The sequence below is a fragment of the Capsicum annuum genome, chromosome 3 (genome assembly GCF_002878395.1).
Source record: "Capsicum annuum cultivar UCD-10X-F1 chromosome 3, UCD10Xv1.1, whole genome shotgun sequence".
NCBI lineage: Eukaryota > Viridiplantae > Streptophyta > Magnoliopsida > Solanales > Solanaceae > Capsicum > Capsicum annuum.
The window spans coordinates 5,301,474-5,310,682 of NC_061113.1; the positions used below are offsets into that span (position 1 = coordinate 5,301,474).

The 9,209-nt window shown below is 39.4% G+C and overlaps 1 long non-coding RNA gene across 1 annotated transcript; it reads left to right on the forward strand.

Moving 5' to 3' along the window:
* The first annotated feature begins 5,630 nt into the window (after positions 1-5,630).
* Positions 5,631-9,209, forward strand: LOC124896961. Its single transcript, XR_007053339.1, has 2 exons — positions 5,631-6,758; positions 8,133-9,209. It is a non-coding gene; the product is annotated as an uncharacterized LOC124896961 (long non-coding RNA).

Below are 9,209 nucleotides of genomic sequence, written 5' to 3' on the forward strand. Positions count from 1 at the left end.
CTATGTTTTGCATAAAAGTACATTATTTTGGATTGCTCTGCATACCAGTACAATTGTATTGACCCCCTCCCCCTATATTTTAGGATCTGAGACACAGTCCCGGGGTCCCGTTTAGAAATTGATTCGAGTGTGTCAGAAGTTGTAGTTAGTGAGCCTTCTTTATTTCGGAAGGCCTAATTTCCAGATTTGGTTGTTTTCTTTGATTATGGTCTACTTGGGGTCTTGTCCCAGTTCTAGACAAGATATTGGCTCTTATATATTAGAAGTTTCACAGACTTTTGTTAGATATTAGAAGTTATGGAAACTTCATTTTGAATTATATTCCTTGACTATGACTCCGTGAAGATTTATAGTTCCGCATCTCTTATTTACTAAATGAATATTGTGCATGATTACCAGATATAGAGGGGCGTCCGGGCCTCCATGGTAGCCTCAGTTCGGGTCGTGAAAAACTTGATATCAGAGCACGGTTTATGGTCCCAGGGTGTCTGCGAAAGTGCGTTGAGTAGAGTCTTGTTTATGTGTGTGTAGCGCACCACACTTATAAGCACGAGCCTACGAGGTGTTTAGGAATATCTCCCTTATTTCATGATTTAGTTTGTGTTGTAAAGTCTGAATGTTCTCTAATTAATGATTTCTTGTGTTTCAGAAAGTCATCATGCCTCCCCGACACTCCAATGAACAGAATGCCCAAGCTGAAGCTATCCGTCCTACTCATGGTATGAGGACCCATTATAGGGCTCACACTCCTGAGTTTATTGCCACTCTGGGAGTCCCTCCTGTTCAGACTAGCCCACCCAGGGCACCTAGGGGTCCTCGATATGGGACCATCGCACTCAATCTGCCCATAGAGAAGTGTCAAATGCTGAGTTCAAAAAATTGATACATATGATAGCACAATTGGTGGCTTCCCAGTCCCGACGGTCTGAAGATATTGGGTTTGCATCTGGTGTATCTGAGACTACACGGGTTGGTCAGTTTATGAGATTGAACCCACCTAAGTTTATAGGTACAACAGTTGAGGAGGACCCACAAGGGTTCGTGGATGAATTGGAGAAGATTTTTCGGGTGATGCAAGTGAATAAAGTGGAAGAAGTTGAATTGGCGGCCTATCAGTTGAAGGATGTGGCCAATCAATGGTACAACGAATGGGAAGATTCGAGGGGAAACAATATTGAGCCTCCTGTGTGGAGCAAATTTGTGGAAACTTTCCTAGACAGATTCTTTCCCCTAGAGTTGAGGGAGTCCAAGACTGAAGAGTTCATGAATTTGAAATAGGGGAACATGAGCGTCACGGAGTATACTCTAAAGTTCAACCAGTTATCTCGCTATGCACCGAAATTGACCGGTAACATGAAGGCTCGTATGAGAAAGTTTGCATCCGGTCTCTCAGATGACTTGGTGTTAGAGTGTAAAGGGGCAATACTGAACAGAGATATAGATTTCTCCAGATTTTCTGTTCACATGCAATAGGTTGAGGAGCAGAAGAAGAGGGTTGCTGAAGCAAGAGAGAAAGACAGACTGTCTAAGAGAGCCAGACTGGTAGATCAGAACTATAGTCAGCACGAAGCTGGTAATTGGGGTAACAGGTGGCCAAAGAAAAAGTTTTGGAGTCGTGCCCAGTCATCAGCCAGTGCCCCAGCGCCCAGACCTCCAGTTGATCGGCGGTTTTAGAATTTCCAGCCTAGCCATGGGCCAAAATTACAGGGCACACAGTCGCGAGGGAGTGTGGCGCAACCTGTTAGGTCATACCGTCAATGTGATACATGTGGTAAGTACCATCCAGGAAAGTGCCAGTTTGACAGGTTAGTGTCTTATTCTTACGGCCGGCCAGGTCACATTCAAAGGGACTGTCCATCTGCTAGAGGAAGTATTGGAGGTACTAAGTCTCAAGAAAATTCCTCCGTGCCACCACCACCTCCTAAAGGCTCTACTTTAGCTACTGGAAGTGGTCAAAATCAGTTGTATGCCTTGTCCAATCGTTAGGATGCAGAGGCATCACCAAATGTGGTCACGGATACGTTACGGATTTTCTCCGGTGATGTGTATGTGTTGCTTGATCCTGCGTCTACTTTGTCTTATGTGACGCCATATGTGGCAGTCAGTTTTGGCATTGAGCCCAAAAATATTCTGGAACCTTTCTTTGTTTCTACTCCTGTTGGTGACTCTGTTGTAGCTAGGAGAGTATACAAAAATTGTATTATATTTGTCTGTAATCGTGTTACTGTGGCAGACCTTATAGAGCTTGATATGGTTGATTTTGATGATATTTTAGGAATGGATTGGCTTCATTCGTGCTATGCCATACTAGATTGTAGAACTCAAAAAGCCACTTTCTCCTTCCCGAATGAACCAATGATAGAGTGGGAGGGGTATTCTTTAGAACCTAAAGGGAAATTTATCTCTTATCTCAGAGCCCGTAAGCTTATATCTAACGGTTGTTTATATTATCTCATTTGGGTAAAAGATTCTAATGCTGAAAGTCCTTCTCTCCAATCTGTCCCTGTAGTTAATGAATTTCTAGAAGTTTTTCCTGATGATCTTTCGGGCATACCACCTGATAGGGCGATAGATTTCGGGATTGACTTACTGCCAGACACTCATCCTATTTCTATCCCGCCATGCAGAATGGCTCCTGCAGAATTGAAAGAGTTGAAAGAACAGTTAAAAGATCTTCTTGACAAGGGCTTTATCCGCCCTAGTGTTTCTCCCCGGGGTGCACCCGTACTTTTCGTGCGTAAGAAATATGGTTCCCTCCATATGTGTATAGACTGTCGTCAGTTAAATAAGGTCACTGTGAAAAATAAATATCCTCTTCCTATAATTGATAATCTCTTTGACCAGCTTCAGGGTGCTAAGTGTTTTTTAAAGATAGACCTTCGTTCGGGGTACTATCAGTTGAAGGTTAGAGAGGCTGATATTCCCAAAATAGCTTTCCGAACCCGGTATGGCCATTAGGAATTCTTAGTCATGTCCTTCGGATTGACTAACGCCCCTGCAGCTTTCATGGACCTAACGAATAGGGTGTTTCGTCAGTTTCTAGATCTGTTTGTCATAGTTTTCATTGATGACATTTTGATTTATTCCAAAAGTGAGGAGGATCATGCCAATCACCTCCGAATCATTCTTCAGACCCTCAAAGATCATAGGTTGTGTGCAAAATTTTCCAAGTGTGAATTCTGGCTTAGTACTATCGCTTTCTTAGGGCATATCGTGTCTAGCGAGGGAATTAAGGTTGATTCCCAAAAGATTGAGGTAGTGAGAAAATGGCCCAGGCCTACGACTTTAACTGATATTCGGAGCTTCTTGGGTTTGGCAGGGTATTACAGAAAGTTTGTAGAAAATTTTTCTTCCATAACTGCTCCACTTATTAGATTGACATAAAAAAGGTGAAGTTTGTATGGTCTGACTCCTGTGAGAATAGTTTTGAGAATTTGAAAGACAAGTTGACTACTGCACCTATTTTGACTTTTTCCAAAGGTACCAAAGGTTTCGTTGTGTACTGTGATGCATCCCGGGTGGGACTTGGGGGTGTACTTATGCAGCATGGCAAGGTGGTAGATTATGCATCTAGGCAGCTGAAGGTGCACGAGCAAAATTACCCCACCCATGGCTTGGAGTTAGCGGCTATGGTATTTGCACTTAAAATCTGGAGGCATTATCTTTATGGGGTACATATTGATATATTTACTGGCCACAAAAGTTTGCAGTATGTTTTCTCGCAGAAAAAACTTAATCTCAGGCAAAGACGGTGGTTAAAATTGTTGAAGAATTATGACATGAGCCTGCACTATCATCCGGGCAAGAAGAAAGTGGTGGCTGACGCCCTCAGCAGATTATTTATGAGTAGTCTTTCTCAAATTGAAGAAGGAAAGAGGGAGATGGTGAAAGATATTCACCGGCTTGCAAATCTAGGGGTTTGACTCCTGGATTCTGAAGATAGAGGAGTAATTGTTCGTGAGACAGCTAAATCTTTCCCATGTGCTGAAGTTAAGGAAAAACAGGTTGAAGACCCCATTTCGATGCAGATTAAGAAGGATGTTGGTCAACAAAAGGTAATGGCATTTGAAATTGGTAGTGATGGAATTTTGAGGTATCAAGGTAGGCTATGTGTGCCAAATGTGGATAGATTGCGGGAATGAATTCTTGACGAAGCTCATACTTTGAGGTATGTTGTTCACCCAGGCTCTACTAAAATGTATCATGACCTTAAGACATTATATTGGTGGAATAATATGAAACATGATGTTGCTGATTTTGTTTCTAAGTGTTTGAATTTTCAATAAGTCAAAGTGGAACATTTGAGACCAGGTGGCATTTCTCAGGAGATCGCCTCGCCTATGTGGAAATGGGAGATGATTAATATGGATTTCATCACAGGGCTTCCGAGGTCCCGAAACCAATATGATTCCATTTGGGTGATTATAGACCGGATAACCAAGTCAGCTCACTTTCTACCTGTGAGGACTAACTATTTGGGAGATAATTATGCCAAGCTATACATTGAGGAAATAGTTCTCTTGCATGGGGCACCTGTATCTATTATATCCAATCGAGGTACGCAATTCTCTTCGCAATTTTGGCGATCTTTTCAGAGGGGTTTAGGTACCCAAGTAAATCTGAGTACTGCATTCCACCCCCAGACGGATGGGCAAGCTGAACGCACTATTCAAACCCTTGAGGACATGTTGAGAGCTTGTGTAATTGACTTCAAAGGTAGTTGGGTCGATCATTTTCCATTGATAGAGTTTTCCTATAATAATAGTTATCATGCCAGTATTCAGATGGCTCCTTTTGAAGCACTGTATGGGAGGAGATGTAGATCACTAATTGGGTGGTATGAAGTGGTGAAATCCGGTTATTTAGGCCTGACCTTGTTCATCAGGCAATGGAGAAGGGGAAGATCATTAGAGAACGATTTAAGACAGCTCAGAGTCGTCAGAAATCCTAAGCCAATGTTAGGAGGAGGGAGTTAGAATTTGTGGTTGGTGATTGGGTGTTTCTTAAAGTCTCCCCTATGAGTCATGCATTTCGGAAATAAAGGAAAGCTTAGTCCTCAATACACAGGATCGTACCAGGTTGTGAAGAAGATCGGTGGTGTTGCCGGTTGACACCTAATTTTTGCCCTCCACAACTACGTTTAATCTCGAGTTTCTTCAATTTTCAAATAAAATCACAACAATTAGTTTTTCCAAATATATGCATTTTAAAATTGGTATTTGGGCTAAAGTTGTCATTTAAGTGATAATTGTATATTTCGTATTTACATATATGAGATTGTATAAATGATGTCATTTAAATGAACATTTTCATCAAAATTAGACTTTAATGTAAGGATTATTTGGAAAGTAATTTTAAATAATCAAATCTTGATTTAAATATAATTTATTCTCAAAAAAAATCTATTTAGAGAAATACTTGTCTAGTTTTATTAAACCAAGAAGCCTGTGATCGAACAAGGGATTAATTCGTATCTAATTTCAATCGAATTTAGCCAATCTATTTAAATTTGGACCTTAATTGAAACTGATTCGGCCATAATTTCAATATAATTGGTCGATTGAGTTCAATTAGGCTAATTTTTAAATGAAATGCCTAAAGCCTCTTTCTTTTGGCTATTTAAAAAATAGCCAAAATAACCCAACCTAACAATTTAATCCAACCGGCCCATTTATCCTTTAAGATTTGGATAGCCCAACAACAATTTCAGCCCAACACCCCTAAAACCTACCCGGCCCATATGCTTCTCCTCCTTAACTTCCAGAAGCAGCTTCTTCAAATCACCACCAACCAAAATCTAAACTTATCCGTACAATCAAACAACAACATTGACCAACTGATCGAACCCCATCGACGCCGACCCAAAATTCGGTTCGAACCAACCCGTCACTCGACCCAATATCGGAAAATCTCCAAATCTATCAACCCGCATCAACCCGACTTTCTCCCTCTTCATCGCGTGGCAATCACGTGGTAAAAAAATTTCTCGAATCTTCTAGAATATGGTGAGTTGGCCCCTTCCAAACGTCCCACTCCACAAATTTTGGGATAAGGGTACAAATTCGAGAGTTATTTGGAGGTTTTTGATTGGTTTGGGGGAGATTATTCCATCTCCCCATTTTCTATTTGTGTTCTTCAAAAATCCGTTGAGGATAATCCAAAATAGAGTACGAATTGAGGGCGAAATGGAGTTGGAGGGAGGATTTCGAATTTTGAAATGGGTTATTTTCTAAAATCCCAAAGATGGCTCTCTATAAAGCGCTCACTGATGAGCTGGGAAAGGAGGGACGGTTGGAGAAAAATTGGGGGATTTTTTTTAGGCTTTTTTTGAAGAAGGGGGCTAGGTTTTGCTTTTTTTTTTTCTTTGAAGGTTAAAATTTCTGGTTTTCTTTTGGAATTTTTCAGGGGCAAATTTTTTTTTTTTTCTCTCTGGTCGTTATTCTTAGGGTCTTAGTTTGAAAGCTAGCATCGACTCTTTTGCTTGAAGATTGGGGTTCGAAATTTTGTTGGGAGTTTTGAAAACAAAACTTATTTTGTGAAAATCTCCTCGTTCACTCCTTCTTCTTGAGGCTGGTTGATTAACTAGAGGTTCCCGAGTCGATAACTTCAACCCCGGAGGTAACGGTTCTTGCTGATGGCTCGGGTCCCCATTTGCTGCCATGAAGGAGCTGTCGATTGGATCAGAGTTCTCGAATGACTGGTTTCAGTGGTGACGACTCCAACAAAAGCCCGACGTCCCAATTTGCTGCACCTAAAAGGTTAGCGTCTTTCTTTTTGTTGCTTCTTCTTCATGGTGTATTTTCCTTCTTTTGTTACTATTTTTGAGGATTTAGGACAGTAGTCGAATCCTGCATTCGATTGTGATGCCAGTTTTGCTGTTATAACATTTAGGTATAGTTGTAGCATTACGATTACTGCTTTGATAGCAGAACTTCACAGTTGAATGAGAATGAATGTGGTCTTGTTTGATATCTTCAATACCAAAAATCCATATAGTTTGTAAGTTCTTTCTGGAGTTTGATTTTGTATTCAAGCACTGACTTCGTGGTCTAAAACTCTTAAAAGTTTGCGAAAATCATTTTTTGAGAATTACTGCATTCGCCTTCATTCTAAAAAATTGTTATAGATTGAGTAGCCAAGTTTTGTGTGTCATGATGTTTCATGTTCGGTTTTAAAAATGGGACCTTTAGTAGCTTGTATTTCTTTGGATAAAAATGGGAACCTTGAGGGCTTGTCCTGATTTTTTTTTTTTTTTATTAGCATTTGATTGTAGTGATTTAAGCGCAACTTGCGTGGTCTCTTTGATTCATGGTATCGAAAGGGGCTAAGAATTTGTGTAATACCAATCCTAAGGATCTCCAGTATCTTATATTCTGGGTCTCTTGCATATTTTGACAAAAAGGAGGGAAGGATTTGTTCAAAATTGTGAAGATCGATTAGTTTTGAATTAGTTTAGGTACAACTCCTCATCCCAAAAGAGATTGCCTGAAACTGCTTTTTCCAATTCCATTTAATTCAAATATATTTTTCCTTTGCGATGCTTTGGTCGAATATGTTTCTTTTTTCTCAATTTTTGTTTACAAGTTTGTGTTTCTCTTATCATTTTTATCCATGCTCACTGGAACCTGCCAAAATTAGTCTCAAATATCCTTCTGTCTGCTTTCCTTGGCATTTTTGTATCGCAACTTACTACCTTTATCTTATTTTGGATCATCACGAATTCCTTTCCATCTATTGATCTACTGTACTATTTATTTATATAGTAGTCGATATTCCGGATGCGTATTGATCTTCTTTTTCTCTTTCCTTGCATGTGAACCCATTTTCGAGTCCTGGTTGAACTTATCCCCTTAGCATTTCTTAATGGACTCACATAGACCACTTTCTCGAGTCATACTCGAAGGTTTAAGTCCAAAAGATCGTATCATGGCATACGGATGCGATGCAAGAAGATAAAAGAAGAAAAAATGGGTTAAACCCCATTAATTGAAGCGGCAAAGAGATTAAAATCTCTTTTATCCATTTATTCATTCATTCTCATTGTTGTCTTTATCTATTTTATTTGTTTTATTTATTTTCGATCATTTATTTATTCATTCAGGCCTCTAAGCCAAAGTTGTAAAATAATACAGGTGGATCGAGACTCGAGCTAAAAGCTCGAAAACATAGAAATAGAAAGGTGAAAGGAGAAATGGGTTGAAAACCCAACTAGATTAGGACAGGGTTAATGGTTTGGGCTTCAAAGCCTAAAACACTACTTCTCCCCTCTCCCTTTTTCCTACTTGCTTACTTGTTTCACGTGTTTTGCGAACCTAGTTAAAATCCTTAGCTAAGTCGCTAAAAAACTAAGTTTTGCAAAAACACCAAAATATTTTCAAAATTGCCTTTCTTTCCAAAAATCAATCACTTTTCAACAAAAATTAATCTTTTCTTAGAAGTTAATCAAAAGATGTTTTCAAACAGTCCGGATAACTGCAAATTAGTGGACGTTTTAGGTGCCTAATACCTTCTTAAAATGTTAATAGGAACTGCTTACTCAGAATCTTTAACTTAAACGATTTTTCTGTTTTTTTGAATCGTTTAAAATATAAAAAGGTTTCTTAATTTTTTTTCAAAATTAAGTGGCGACTTTCTTTCAAAAGTCAAAATTTCTCTGCAAAAACATTGCCTATGAGTTAAATTTGCCCTCAAGCCTAGTTTCTGTTCATCTCGTATTTTATGTGTCCATGTTGAAGAAGTGCATTGGAGATCATTCCCTAGTATTGCCCCTAGAGGAGGTAAGTGTGGAAGACTCTTTGACGTATGAAAAACCCATTGTCATTTTGGATCGCCAAGTTTGAAAGTTGAGTAGCAAGGAAATAGCTTCAGTTAAGGTGTTGTGGAGGAATCAAAAAGCATCGGAAGCTACTTAAGAGTCGAAAGATGATATGCGTGAGAGGTACCCGACTCTTTTCGAAGCCATAGATGATGATTTAGAAGGTACAAAACCTATATCACTCTTTTTTTCCCATCCATTTAGGTCTTGAAATTGTGCTTGTTGTATCCCGAATCATCATTCAGGGATGAATGATCCCAATGGGATAATGTAACACCTCGCACTTTCGGACTAGAATTTAGACCATCGTTCCTACGTGTATTAATTCGAACAAAATTATTCCTTGTTAATGTATGTGTGGTGATCACTCCTATAGTATTGAAAAACCTTTGAA